Genomic DNA, 14,631 nt, shown 5'->3' with positions numbered 1-14,631 from the left:
TCATGTCATGTTGCAATGCAGGTAATGATGGTAATAATACTCTGCAAATTGTGCAGTCTGTATAGCAACACAGCTGGTCTTATACGCGGTTGATCTTTACACACACACACACACACACACACACACACACACACACACACACACACACACACACACACACACACACACACACACACACACACACACTTACACACACACACACACACTGGGAGGAAGAAATTAGAGGAAAAACAGTCTAAGATATGATGAACCTAGTCGTATGGAAAAGGAAGGAGGCCGAAGAGAGATTTATACCAACAGTAAGGGAAAAAAGCAGGAGGGAATATAATAATAACCTATGGTTTAATAGACAGTGTCAGGAAGCAAAAATGGCCAGCAGGAGGGATTGCAGGAAGTACAGAAGACAAAGGACAGAGGACAACAGGATTAGATGTAACAGAGCTAGGAACGAAGACATTAACATAAGAATAGTATCGGAAAGAAATCATGAGAATGATATTGCAATCAAAGTGAAAAAGCAACCTAAATTACTACATAGCCATATAAGAAGGAAGATGTCGGTAAACGACCAAGTGACAAGACTGAGGAAAGCAGAAGGAGCATATACAGAAAGTGACAAGGAAATCTGCGAGGCAGTGAATGCCAGTTTCCATGGAGTGTTCCCAACCGAGCCTGAGCAGCTCCCATTGTTAGAAGAGATTACCCTAGATGAAACACTATCAGATATAGAGATGACAGCAGAGGAGGTAACGAAACAGTTGACAACACTGGATGCAACTAAAGCTGTTGGACCAGACAAAGTATCACCGTGGATACTAAAAGAAGCAGCGCAGGCCCTCAGCGTGCCTCTGGCAAGGATCTTTAATGAATCACTTATGACGAGAGAATTGCCCAGTTGTTGGAAGGAGGCAAATGTCGTACTGATTTTCAAGAAAGGAGACAGGGAGGAGGCACGTAACTACAGATCCGTATCACTGACAAGCATCCTCTGCAAAATACTTGAAAGAATAATTAAAGAGACCAAAGGGATAGTACACAGTAAAGGGGAATTGCCTACCTGTAACGATTCGAGAAAGAGACATGGGAGTGGACATAACACCAAATCTAACTCCTGAGGCACATATAAATAGGATATCGACAACAGCGTACTCTACACTGGCAAAAGTTAGAACATCATTCAGAAACCTAAGTAAGGAGGCATTTAGGGCGCTTTACACTGCCTACGTGAGGCCAGTCTTAGAGTATGCCACCTCATCATGGAGTCCCCATCTGAAGAAGCATATAATGAAACTGGAAAAGGTTCAGAGGTTTGCAACGAGACTCGTCCCAGAGCTACGAGGGATGGGGTATGAGGAGCGCCTGAGGGATCTGTGCCTTACGACACTAGAAAAAAGAGGGAAGAGGGGGGGATATGATAGGAACGTATAAAATACTCAAGGGAATTGACAAAGTGGAAATAGATGAAATGTTTACACGTAATATTAACAGAACGAGGGGACATGTTTCGAAGTTGGAAACTCAGATGAGTCACAGAGTTGTTAGGAAGTTTTCTTTTAACGTGAGAGTAGTGGAAAAATGGAATGCACTTCAGGAACAGGTTGTGGAAGCAAACTCTCTTCATAATTTTAAAACTAGGTATGATAGGGAAACAGGACCGGAGTCATTGCTGTAAACAACCGATAGCTGGAAAGGCGGGATCCTAGAGCCAATACTCGATCCTGCAGACACAAATAGCCGAGTACAAATAGGTGAGTACACACACACACACACCCCGCCCCCCACTGTGACAATCCCCCCCCCCCTTCACCAACCAGTCACCACTCTCATAACTTCCACTTTCGTTGGAAGTTAAACTTAAGAAATAATCTTTAGCTTTTCCCTTCTCTTTTCCCTCTCAATGCCTCCTGTCCCTTTTTTTCTTCCTTTTTCCTCCTCCGTTCGTCCTCCCTCCGTTGCCTATTCTCTTCTCTCTTCCTCTTCCGTTCTTCCTCCCTCTGTTGCCTATTCTCTTCTCTCTTCCTCTTCCGTTCTTCCTCCCTCTGTTGCCTATTCTCTTCTCTCTTCCTCTTCCGTTCTTCCTCCCTCTGTTGCTTATTCTCTTCTCTCTTCCTCTTCCGTTCTTCCTCCCTCTGTTGCTTATTCTCTTCTCTCTTCCTCTTCCGTTCGTCCTCCCTCTGTTGCTTATTCTCTTCTCTCTTCCTCTTCCGTTCTTCCTCCCTCTGTTGCTTATTCTCTTCCTCTTCCGTTCTTCCTCCCTCTGTTGCTTATTCTCTTCTCTCTTCTCTCTTCCTCTTCCGTTCTTCCTCCCTCTGTTGCTTATTCTCTTCTCTCTTCCTCTTCCGTTCTTCCTCCCTCTGTTGCTTATTCTCTTCTCTCTTCCTCTCCCGTGCTTCCTCCCTCTGTTTCTTATTCTCTTCTATCCTCTGTTGCCTATTCTCTCTTCCTACTCCGTGCTTCATCTCCATATCTTTTTTCCATCTCAGACTCCATGACTTCCCTTATTTTTTCTTATTTTTATACTTCTAGTTTATCTATTTCCGTTTGAGAGCTTTTCCAGGTAAATCTATCATTAATCTCTTCGAGTCCTAATGTTATACGAAGCATTTGAAGCAGGTCCTTGGAAGTTATCCAAGAGGTGTAGTTGGACTGACTCGTAGACCCGGTCCCATCCTCTTGCTGCTGCTGCTTCATTTTGCTTCTCTCAGATGAAGTAATTATATATTTTACGAGGGCAAAGGGAAACTAAGTTGTTTCTACACAAACGTAGATGTATTATGGTGGGGGAAGGAGTGCCTAATATCCTAGATCATGATTTTATTGTTAGGTAGGAATGTTCTGTATAATATTGGGTATTGGTTAGGTTATTATCAGGAGGAAAGTACAAAGTACTTTCAAACTATACGACTGTATAGCACTTGGAAGGGATAGGAGGATATAATGATTTAGGATAAGGCGGTGGGAAGGATTGGTAAGCCAATCACCTGGACGGTCGGTGATTGTATACAGATTCCTGAGCCTACTGCGCTCTATCATATCTACACTATCTACACTTGAAATTGTGTATGGAGTCAGCCTCCACCAAATCACTTCCTAGTGCATTCCATCCGTTAACTACTCTGACACTGAAAAAATTCTGACGTCTCTGTGGTTCATCTGGGTACTAAGTTTCCACCTGTGTCCCCTTGTTCGTGTCCCATCCGTGCTGAAGAGTTTGTCTTTGTCCACCCTGTCAATTCCCCTGAGAATTTTGTAGGTGGTTATCATGTCTCCCCTTACTCTTCTGTTTTCCAGGGATGTGAGGTTCAGCACCTTTAGCCTTTCCTCGTAGCTTATTCCTCTCAGTTCCGGGACGGGTCTGGAGGCATACCGCTGAATCTTCCCTAACTTTGTCTTGTGTTTAACTAGGTATGAACTCCAGGCTGGAGCTGCATACTCCAGGATTGGTCTGACTACTGTGTAGTGACGAATGTTGTGTGAGTAGTAATGATGGATACTCATGATGGCAGTGTGTAGTGATGATGTGCACTTAAGATGATTGAGTGCAATGATGATTTACACTCATGGGTATTACCTGCTTTCATAAGGTACACTGATGATGATCGAGTGTACGGATGATGAGTTGATAACTGTTTTGTGGTATGATGAACACTAAGCGATTGTGTGTACTTTGATTGTACACTAATGATTGTGTGCGGTGGTGATGTGGAATGTTGGTGACCATGTGTAGTGATCATGTACACTCATGATGACCATGTGTAGTGATCATGTACACCCCATGATGACCAAGTCACACACACACACACACACACACACACACACACACACACACACACACACACACACTCACACACACACACACACACACACACACACACACACACACACACACACACACACACACACACAGGACAACATCAAGGCATGTATAGATGAACTGCAGAAGGCAGCAACTATAGCGCATAGAATGAGAGTGAAGCTGCTGGTCATGGGGGACCTAAATCACGGAGAGATAGATTGGGAAACGAGGAATCCCCATGGCGGGGATGAGACCTGGGGAGCGAAGCTGGTAGACGTTATTGACAGGAATTTCCTAACACAGCATGTGAAGGAAGATACTAGGGAAAGAGGAGGGGATACGCCCAGCCTATTAGATCTCATTTTCACCCAGAATGTAGAAGACATCGAGCAGTTGGAACATGAAATACCACTAGGAGCTAGTGACCATTGTGTCCTAGTCTTTGACTACATGATGGAGCTTAAAATTGTGACCAAAGGACAAGAGGTCCGGGAAAGGAGACTTGAGTACAGAAAAGGGGACGACAGAAGGATAAGGGACTACCTGGGAGAAGTGCAGTGGGAGGAAGAACTTAGAGGAAAAACAGTGCAAGGTATGATGAACCAAGTCATATGGTAATGCAAGGAGGCTGAAGAGAGATTTATTCCAACTGTAAAGGAAAAAACCAGGAGGGAATATAATAACCCCTGGTTTAATAGACAGTGTCAGGAAGCAAAGGTGAGAAGCAGGAGGGAGTGGAGGAAGTACAGAAGACAAAGGACAGAGGACAACAGGATTAGATGTAACAGAGCTAGGAATGATTACATTAACATAAGACGAGTGTCGGAAAGAAATTATGAGAATGATATTGCAATCAAAGTGAAAAAGCAACCTAAATTACTACATAGCCATATAAGAAGGAAGATGTCGGTAAATGACCAAGTGACAAGACTGAGGAAAACAGAAGCGGCATATACAGAAAGCGACAAGGAAATCTGCGAGGTACTGAATGCAAGTTTCCATGGAGTGTTCACAACCGAGCCTGAGTGGCTCCCATTGTTAGAAGAGATTACCCTAGATGAAAGACTACCAGATATAGAGATGACAGCAGAGAGGTAATGAAACAGTTGACAACACTGGATGCAAATAAAGCAGTTGGACCAGACAAAGTATCACTGTGGATACTTAAAGAGGCAGCGCAGGCTCTCAGCGTGCCGCTGGCAATGATCTTTAATGAGTCACTTATGTCGGGAGAATTGCCCAGTTGCTGGAAGAAGGCAAATGTCGTACCAATTTTCAAGAAAGGTGATAGGGAGGAGGCACTTAACTACAGACCCGTATCACTGACAAGCATCCCCTGCAAAATACTTGAAAGAATAATTAGGCTACGACTGGATGAGCACCTGGAGAGCATTGGGTTTGTGTCGGAAAATCTGACACCATTTAATAATCATACAGATAATAGCTGTATTGTATAAACAAGTTACCCATAGAAAACGTAACTTGTAGTGGAGTTACCGTCTAAAGAAAACGGGATATCATCACCACATACCATTATAAATTCACCAGCTATTCTGCTGGGAATTATTCTTAAATACATTAGTCTTTGGACTTTACCATCATAAACCATCTCATATAAATAAACTTAATTATCAATATTAAAGTAGAGTAAATGTGACCCTTCTATCACTTTCTGTCATGTGGACAATGTAAGCCAGGCGTCAGTGGGGAAGGAGGGGAGCCATTGTTGTGTCACCTCCGAGACGTGTGGAGCAAATTCGGCTCCTATTATATCTGGACAATGTCGGCCAGTAGCGTCAATAGTATGGAGTGTTAGACGCAGCCATTGTTGAGACTAGACCAGAGGCTGACACGGGAGCAAATTCGGCTCCTGTTAATTTACTTGGACGTAGTGTTATGGAAACCAGAAGTGTACCATTATCAACACGCTGTCTACAAATCAAGTTAAGTGTTCTTTCCGAAACCCATTATCTATCATTAGTGGCCATTAATGTCATTGGGTAGGGTGATCCGGTTAGATCACGAAATCGCCTCATACTAAAGGTAATTAAGCCAGGTCTTCATGTTCCATGTACAGTTTTCTCTGAAATACTTGTCATATATAGAATCTGGCTTTACAGCTAGCGCCCTTTTGACAGGTCAAGACGAGGAAGCAAGATTTTGTGCACCAGTTACTGGGTGATGGAAGCTACCTCAAAGAGGATAATTTGGTGTCTACACCCTAGTTATACCTGGTGGACTAACCTGCTGTACTATAAGATAAGGATCCTCTTCAATGTATGTAGTTAATACTGTAGTTTGATTGGCTGCATATATATTAATTTAATAAACCCCCCTAATGTGTAGAGGATCGATTTGTGAGATTAAGAGATTATTGCAGAAATACAGTCCACTTATCATTATACAAATTGCTATCGAAGTATATAAATTAACGTAAATATAAATTCATATAAATTAAATAAATATAAATCTCACAGGTCGGTTCCCACAGTTTGTAAACAAGCACCAACATGGGTTCTGGACAGGGAAATCATGCCTAACAAACCTTTTAGAATTCTATGATAAAGTAACAAGGATAAGGCAGGACAGAGAAGGCTGGGCAGACTGCATATTTCTTGACTGCCAAAAGGCCTTTGATACAGTACCGCACATAAGACTGCTATACAAACTTGAGAGGCAGGCAGGAGTAAGCGGAAAGGCCCTAGCATGGGTGAAGAACTACCTAACAGGAAGGAGCCAGAGGATAATGGTAAGGGGCGAGAAGTCGGACTGGCGAACAGTAACAAGTGGAGTACCTCAAGGATCGGTGCTGGGCCCAATCCTCTTTCTAATTTACGTAAATGATATGTTTACAGGAGTGGAATCATACATGTCAATGTTTGCGGATGACACAAAATTAATGAGAAGAGTTGTGACAGACGAGGATTGTAGGATCCTCCAAGAGGACTTAAACAGGTTGCAGAGATGGTCAGGGAAATGGCTACTGAAGTTCAACACCAGTAAATGTAAAGTTATGGAAATGGGATCAGGTGATAGGAGACCAAAGGGTCAGTACACAATGAAGGGGAACTGCCTACCTGTAACGATTCGAGAAAGAGACCTGGAGTGGATGTGACACCTAGTCTAACTCCTGAGGCACATATAAATAGGATAACGACAGGAGCGTACTCTACACTGGCGAAAATTAAAACTTCATTCAGAAACCTAAGTGAGGAGGCTTTTAGGGAGCTTTACACTGCCTACGTGAGACCAGTCTTAGAGTATGCCGCGCCATCATGGAGCCCCCACCTGAGGAAACACATAAGGAAACTGGAGAAGGTTCAGAGGTTTGCGACGAGGCTTGTCCCAGAGTTACGAGGGATGGGATATGAAGAGCGTCTGAAGGAACTGAACCTTACGACACTAGAGAAAAGAAGGGAGAGAGGAGAATGATAGGGACATAAAATACTCAAGGGGAATTGACAAAGTGGAAATATATGAAATGTTCACACGGAATAATAACAGAACGAGGGGACATGGATGGAAACTGGAAACTCAGATGAGTCACAGAGATGTTAGGAAGTTTTCTTTTAGCGTGAGAGTAGTGGAAAAATGGGATGCACTTCAGGAACAGGTTGTGGAAGCAAACTCTATTCATACTTTTAAAATTAGGTATGATAGGGAAATGGGACAGGAGTCATTGCTGTAAACAACCGATAGCTAGAAAGGCGGGATCCAAGAGTCAATGCTCGATCCTGCAAGCACAAATAGGTGAGTACACACACACACACACAAGAAGAGCAAGAAGAAATTCCAGAGAAAAGAGAGGGAATAGTTAACCAGGAACCACTGGAAGAGTTTGAGATTACCAGCGGGGAAGTAAGGAAGTGTTTACTAGAGTTGGATGTGACAAATGCTATAGGCCCAGATGGAATCTCCCCTTGGACACTAAAGGAAGGAGCAGAAGAACTGTGCCTACCACTCTCCATAGTGTATAACAAATCACTTGCATCAGGGGAACTGCCAGAAATTTGGAAAGCAGCTAACGTAGTCCCGATATACAAAAAAGAGGATAGACAGGAGGCACTGAACTACAGGCCAGTATCCCTAACCTGCCTACCATGCAAGCTGATGGAGAAGATTGTGCGAAGAAAGCTAGTGGAACATCTGGAGTGAAAGAACTTTGTAACACAGCATCAACATGGGTTCAGGGATGGCAAGTCCTGCCTCACAGGGTTACTTGAATTCTACGACCAGGCAAGAAAGAGAAGGGTGGGCAGACTGTATATTTCTGGATTGCCAGAAAGCCTTTGATACAGTACCACACAAGAGGCTAGTGAAAAAGCTGGAGTGAAAGGGAATTTACTCCAATGGATAAAGGAGTACCTAAGCAACAGGAGACAACGAGTCAATGTGAGGGGTGAGGTCTCAGATTGGCGATACGTTACAAGTGGAGTCTCGCAGGGGTCAGTCCTTGGACCTATACTGTTTCTGATATATGTAAATGATCTCCCAGAGGGTATAGACTCGTTTCTCTCAATGTTTGTTGATGATACAAAAATTATGAGAAGGACTGAAACAGATGATGATAGTAGGAGGCTACAAGATGACCTAGACAGACTGAGTGAATGGTCCAACAAATGGCTGTTAAAAGTTCAACCCGAGTAAAGGAAAAGTAATGAAACTAGGCGGTGGAAATATGAGGCCTGACACAGGATACAGAATAGGACATGAAGAACTTAATGAAACAGACAGAGAGAAAGATTTAGGAGTTGATATCACACCAAACCTGTCTCCTGAAGCCCACATAAAAAGAATAACGTCTGCGGCATATGCGAGGCTGGCTAACATCAGAACAGCCTTCAGGAACCTGTGTTAGGAATCATTCAGAATCTTGTACACCACACTTGTAAGATCAATCCAGGAGTATGCGGCCCCAGCATGGAGCCCGTACCTTGTCAAGCACAAGGCGAAGCTGCAAAAAAGTTTAAAGGTATGCCACTAGACTAGTCCCAGAACTAAGAAGCATGAGTTACGAGGAAAAGCTGCGGGAGATGCACTTTACGATATTGGAAGATAGAAGAGTAAGGGGAGACATGATCACTACATACAAAATCCCCAGGGGAATCGACCAGGTAAACAAGGATGAACTATTCAACACTGGAGGGACGCGAACAAGGGGACACAGGTGGAAACTGAGTACCCACATGAGCCACAGTGACGTTAGAAGGAACTTTTTCAGTGTCAGAGTAGTTAACTTGTGGAATGCATTAGGCAGTGATGTGGGCCATTATCACACAATCTTCCCCATTACCACACAACCTTCCCCATTACCACGCAACCTTCCCCATTACCACACAACCTTCCCCATTACCACACAACCTTCCCCATTACCACACAACCTTCCCCATTACCACACAACCTTCCCCATTACCACACAACCTTCCCCATTACCACACAACCTTCCCCATTACCACACAACCTTCCCCATTACCACACAACCTTCCCCATTACCACACAACCTTCCCCATTACCACACAACCTTGTGTAGAGTGTGTAGTGGGAGGGATGTGTTGTGAGATGGGGGGGGGTTGTGTAATGGGGCGAGGGGGTTGGGGGGGGAATGAATGAGCCAGAAAGGGACATAATGGGCGCGAGATATTAAACACAATGAGACCATTAGCAATAGAAAGAAGAGAGGTGAGTGATAAAGACTTAGAAGAAAGGGCTGAAAGACTGTTAATGTGGTCAATGGTAAATTCGCCGGCGTTGTGTGTGTGTTCTTTTGCCGCTGTTGCTCCAGTTGTTGTGCAACATTCATGTCATGTTGCAATGCAGGTAATGATGGTAATAATACTCTGCAAATTGTGCAGTCTGTATAGCAACACAGCTGGTCTTATACGCGGTTGATCTTTACACACACACACACTGGGAGGAATATATATATATATATATATATATATATATATATATATATATATATATATATATATATATATATATATATATATATATATATATATATATATATATATATATATATAAATATGACCGAAAAAGTAAGATTAATAATTCTAACACGAATTTTCTCAATCTTTCGTACATTTCTTTTCACTGTTGGAGGTAAATCAAAAATCAATTCTCCAAAATTCATTTTTATTTCTAGTCTGACGCGACACGAGCGCGTTTCGTAAAACTTATTACATTTTCAAAGACTTTAGTTTACAAATACACAACTGAATAGAACTTGGTTGATTGATAAAGATTAAGCCACCCAAGAGGTGGCACGGGCATGAATAGCCCGTAAAAGCTGAATAGAACTGATTGATTGATGAAGATTAAGCCACCCAAGAGGTGGCACGGGCATGAATAGCCCGTAAGTGGTGGCCCTTTTGAGCCATTACCAGTATCAAGAGCTGATACTGGAGATCTGTGGAGGTGCGACTGCACCCTGCATGACGGGAGATGTCTCCCGTGTGAATAGAACTGATTGATTGATTGATTGATGAAGATTAAGCCACCCAAAAGGTGGCACGGGCATGAATAGCCCATAAGTGGTGGCCCTTTTGAGCCATTTATCAGTATCAAGAGATGATACTGGAGATCTGTGGAGGTGCGACTGCACCCTGCGTGACGGGAGATGTCTCCCGTGGAATAGAACTGATTGATTGATTGATGAAGATTAAGCCACCCAAGAGGTGGCACGGGCATGAATAGCCCGTAAGTAGTGGCCCTTTCGAGCCATTACCAGTATCAAAAGATGATACTGGAGATCTGTGGAGGCGCAACTGCACCCTGCGTGACGGGAGATGTCTCCTTTGTGAATGTGTTAAGATGAAGATGAAGCCACCCAAAAGGTGGCACGGGCATGAATAGCCCGTAAGTGGTGGCCCTTTTGAGCCATTACCAGTATCAAGAGCTGATACTGGAGATCTGTGGCCTGCTGCAGTTCTCATTACTACTATCCCCTACACCTGACTTTCCTCCTCAGCTCTCTCTTGCCTATTTATTGCCTGTCCCTACCTCCTCATCACAATCGACTTGAGAATGGTCCAAGACGGATCGAAACGTCGTCGTCCCTTCAATTTCTAGTGTGTGGTCTGGTCAACATACTTCAGCCAGGTTATTGTGACTCATCGCCTGCAGTGGGGATTAGCTTGGCTGAGCTGTGACGTCACTCGTCACTCTGTGGCTCGTCTGAGGTCATAGGTCAGGTCATTCCGCCAAGGATGAGGTCAGAGGTCAGGTCATTCCGCCAAGCATGAAGTCACATGCCAATCCCTAGTTCTGGAATGTAATACAGTCCTTATACCCGTTTTTTTTTTTTTGGAGAAGTTCCACTCGCCCTAAACGGTCCAAGAGCTACGCTGGCATTGGCCAATTATGATGGCTTAGGCATCTGTCTCCGCAGACAAAGGACCAACTCACCACATTGCTGGGCGAGGCTGGGTTCGTCATCCTGTAGTGGGCAGCAGCCAGTCCTCATCAACAAAGGCCAAAGTCCATTCCATCAACCCGCCAAACCCCAGCTGTTTATGAATGATAAACGGTGTACACACGACTCACAGCTGATGTCGTCCGAACACTTCCGGAACACGTGCTTCGCTGACGACTTTTGCTCGAATCACAACGCTGTAAATGCTTCACCCACGTACTACACATACAAATATTCGCCAACAGAACTTAAACACCTAACCTACGCCTAACTATACATAGAATTTGTATGAATAATAATATTAATTTGTATATGAGAACAAAGCATTTTTGAATACACAGTATGTTAAAACTGATGAGTGTGCGTCTGACCGCTGCTTTAACCAGCCTAGTGTGAGGACGGGATGGTGTGCTGAGACTGTCTGACCAAACCAGCTCAGCTTAAATGTTAAGTCATCACATCACCGATAAAAAAACACACACAAGACGCATTCAATTTCTCCGTCTCAAAAGAAAACATTTAAATCTCCTGCGACGTATTAATTGAGTTTATATGTCAACTGAGTTTGTGTAAACTGAGGCGAGATGGCGATGCTATATTAAGCATACTGGCGGTGCTTTAATAGCATATAAACACTACGCCAATTTGTTTACAAACAACGAACATTTGTAAAACACGTTTAGCATAAACAATAATATTTAATTTACACTAGTTAACAGCAGTTGAAAATGTATGAAAACCAAAGCGAATCGAAAACGTTTAGATGGAATCAAGGCTCAGAGGAGCTCAACAGCCCTTCACACACCTGTTGACAAATCTCCTTGAAACAATTGCCTTCCCGGGGGGGAGATGGGGGCACATGTCCAGTGAAATGGCAACACCGCTGACGGCTGAGGTGCCACTGAGTAAATAATGGTACTAAATTATCCCTCTGGTCGCGGGCAGGAAGATGTTAGCGCACACTCACACTCTCTCAAGAGTATATACCACCCTCACTCTCACTCCCTCACTCTCCTAGCTCACCCTTCACTCTCCTAGCTCACCCCTCACTCTCCTCACCCTCTCACTTACGCCAGCCCTCAGTAACATTAAGTATCCAGTCATCCAACAACCATTTTCCTTCCTGTTATCTTCTCCTCATATCAGTAAATAACTGTGAACATAATCGTCCAAAGTTCACCTCCCACACGCCCCAAACTGGATTTGTTTTGCTGCTTAAACTCAGCAACGTTTCTCGCTTACCTAAGCACGAATATAAACGTCGGAAGAATCTCCAAATATTTCTTATTAAACACTATATTAAAATATATATTTTAAAATATTTCTATTAAACACGACGAGCAAGACACGAGATCGTAGATTTCGCTGTACGACCCGAACCTCTCTCTCTCTCTCTCTCTCTGGGTGGATCCGGTGCCTGAATCCCTATAACACCACTTCCCGTCTTCACGGATTACTGGCAGCGATAACTATAAAGGAGTGAAAAGTGTGGAGGGAAGGGAATCCAGCACTTGTGTTAAGACCGGAATGGGGGAGACACGAGAGTGTGTCGTTGGTGTTCCTCAGACTCGGCTTCATGTTCTGATGCGATGCTCCTCTTTTTTTTTATAAGGGAGAGAATAGTACCAGGTTCGGTAGATTCTTGTTTTTGTTTCTAGGAAGATGGAGAGAAACCGAGAGAGAAATAGAGAGAAATAGAGAGAAACAGAGAGAAATAGAGAGAAATAGAGAGAAACAGAGAGAGAAATAGAGAGAGAAATAGAGAGGGAAATAGAGGGAGAAATAGAGAGAGAGAGAGAGAGAGAGAGAGAGAGAGAGAGAGAGAGAGAGAGAGAGAGAGAGAGAGAGAGAGAGAGAGAGAGAGAGAGAGAGAGAGAGAGAGAGAGAGAGAGAGAGAGAGAGAGAGAGAGAGAGAGAGAGAGAGAGAGAGGCAGACAGAGACAGAGACAAAGAGAGGGCGATGATCCATTTCAATAGCCGACAGAGGCTGCCTTTTCTATGCTGGTAATAACTGCCATGTCGTATCTATCATACACATGTCTGAGGCTGCTGTCATTACTACTGTCTTTTGTCCTAACATTACAGTGTGTTGAGGGAGGGTGAGGCTTGCGGGCAGTGTGTTGAGGGAGGGGGAGGCTTGCGGGCAGGGTGTTGAGGGAGGGGGAGGCTTGCGGGCAGGGTGTTGAGGGAGGGGGAGGCTTGCGGGCAGGGTGTTGAGGGAGGGGGAGGCTTGCGGGCAGTGTGTTGAGGGAGGGGGAGGCTTGCGGGCAGGGTGTTGAGGGAGGGGGAGGCTTGCGGGCAGTGTGTTGAGGGAGGGGGGAGGCTTGCGGGCAGGGTGTTGAGGGAGGGGGAGGCTTGCGGGCAGGGTGTTGAGGGAGGGGGAGGCTTGCGGGCAGTGTGTTGAGGGAGGGGGAGGCTTGCGGGCAGGGTGTTGAGGGAGGGGGAGAGTAGTGTAAAGTACGACTACGACCGCGCGCACCAGCTGCCAGCTGGCACTCCCTGGAGTGCCAGCCGACAGCTGGTGCGCAGGTGTGTAGTCGCACAGGTTTTTGGGGGATTTTCCCGGAAGTTTTGGCATGTTTCGAACGCGTGTGAGCGTGTTGTGTTTGGGTATGTGGTCATGAAAGAGGGGAGGTCATGTTGATGAGTGCCAGGTGGTGCGCGAGGTCACCGTCCCAGCGCGGGTGTCTAGTCACAGGGGTTTGGGAATTTCCCGGAAGTTTGGCGCGTGGCGGACTTGAGTGGCGGGCGAGCAGGTGCGGTCCCCCACCCCGCGCGCGCGCGGGTGTAGTCCTCGGGGGTTAAGGTGAGTGGTCAGGAAAGATTGGAGATCTTGTTGTGTGAGAGTAAGTGGTGGAGTAAGAGGAAGGAGTGAAATGAATATGTGTGTTTAGCAAGTGATAGAGTAAGAAAATAGAAGGAAGATGGAGGAAGGAGTAAAAGAGTTGATCGTGAGTTAGTGTGTAGAGGAGAAGGCAACACAGCCTGTTATGTTGTTTTGGGATGGGAGCTGGATGGAGTTTCCCCTTCGTCTGGAGAGAGTGCTCTGGGGCCATTACGTGGTTAGACAAACCATTAGCTCCCCGACAGGAAGTCGCAAGTGCGAGAGGAGGGTATGAGAGAGCACGCTCCTGCGGAAGTGGGGGGCCCTTTGTCTTCAGAGTGGAGATGTTCGTCCCACGACGACTTCCCATACACTGTGGATTCCGGTAAGGAGGCGCGAGGTACATACGACAGATCCACACCTGCCAGCCATCAATCAATCACTCTTACCCCTCATCCCCACCCGCTCCCATACCATCAACCATTGTTCCGTGCATTCTCTTTTAGTATGTGTAAGCTATATCGCAACGTGATCAACATGGTGAGAGCAATAACGAGGGAAAAGTAAACACATTATATAAATTTATTCCGCGATGGG

Source organism: Procambarus clarkii, chromosome 38 (assembly GCF_040958095.1).
Source record: "Procambarus clarkii isolate CNS0578487 chromosome 38, FALCON_Pclarkii_2.0, whole genome shotgun sequence".
Classification (NCBI taxonomy): Eukaryota; Metazoa; Arthropoda; class Malacostraca; order Decapoda; family Cambaridae; genus Procambarus; species Procambarus clarkii.
The sequence above is the reverse complement of the archived record's forward strand: the minus strand, read 5'-3'. Positions refer to the sequence as shown.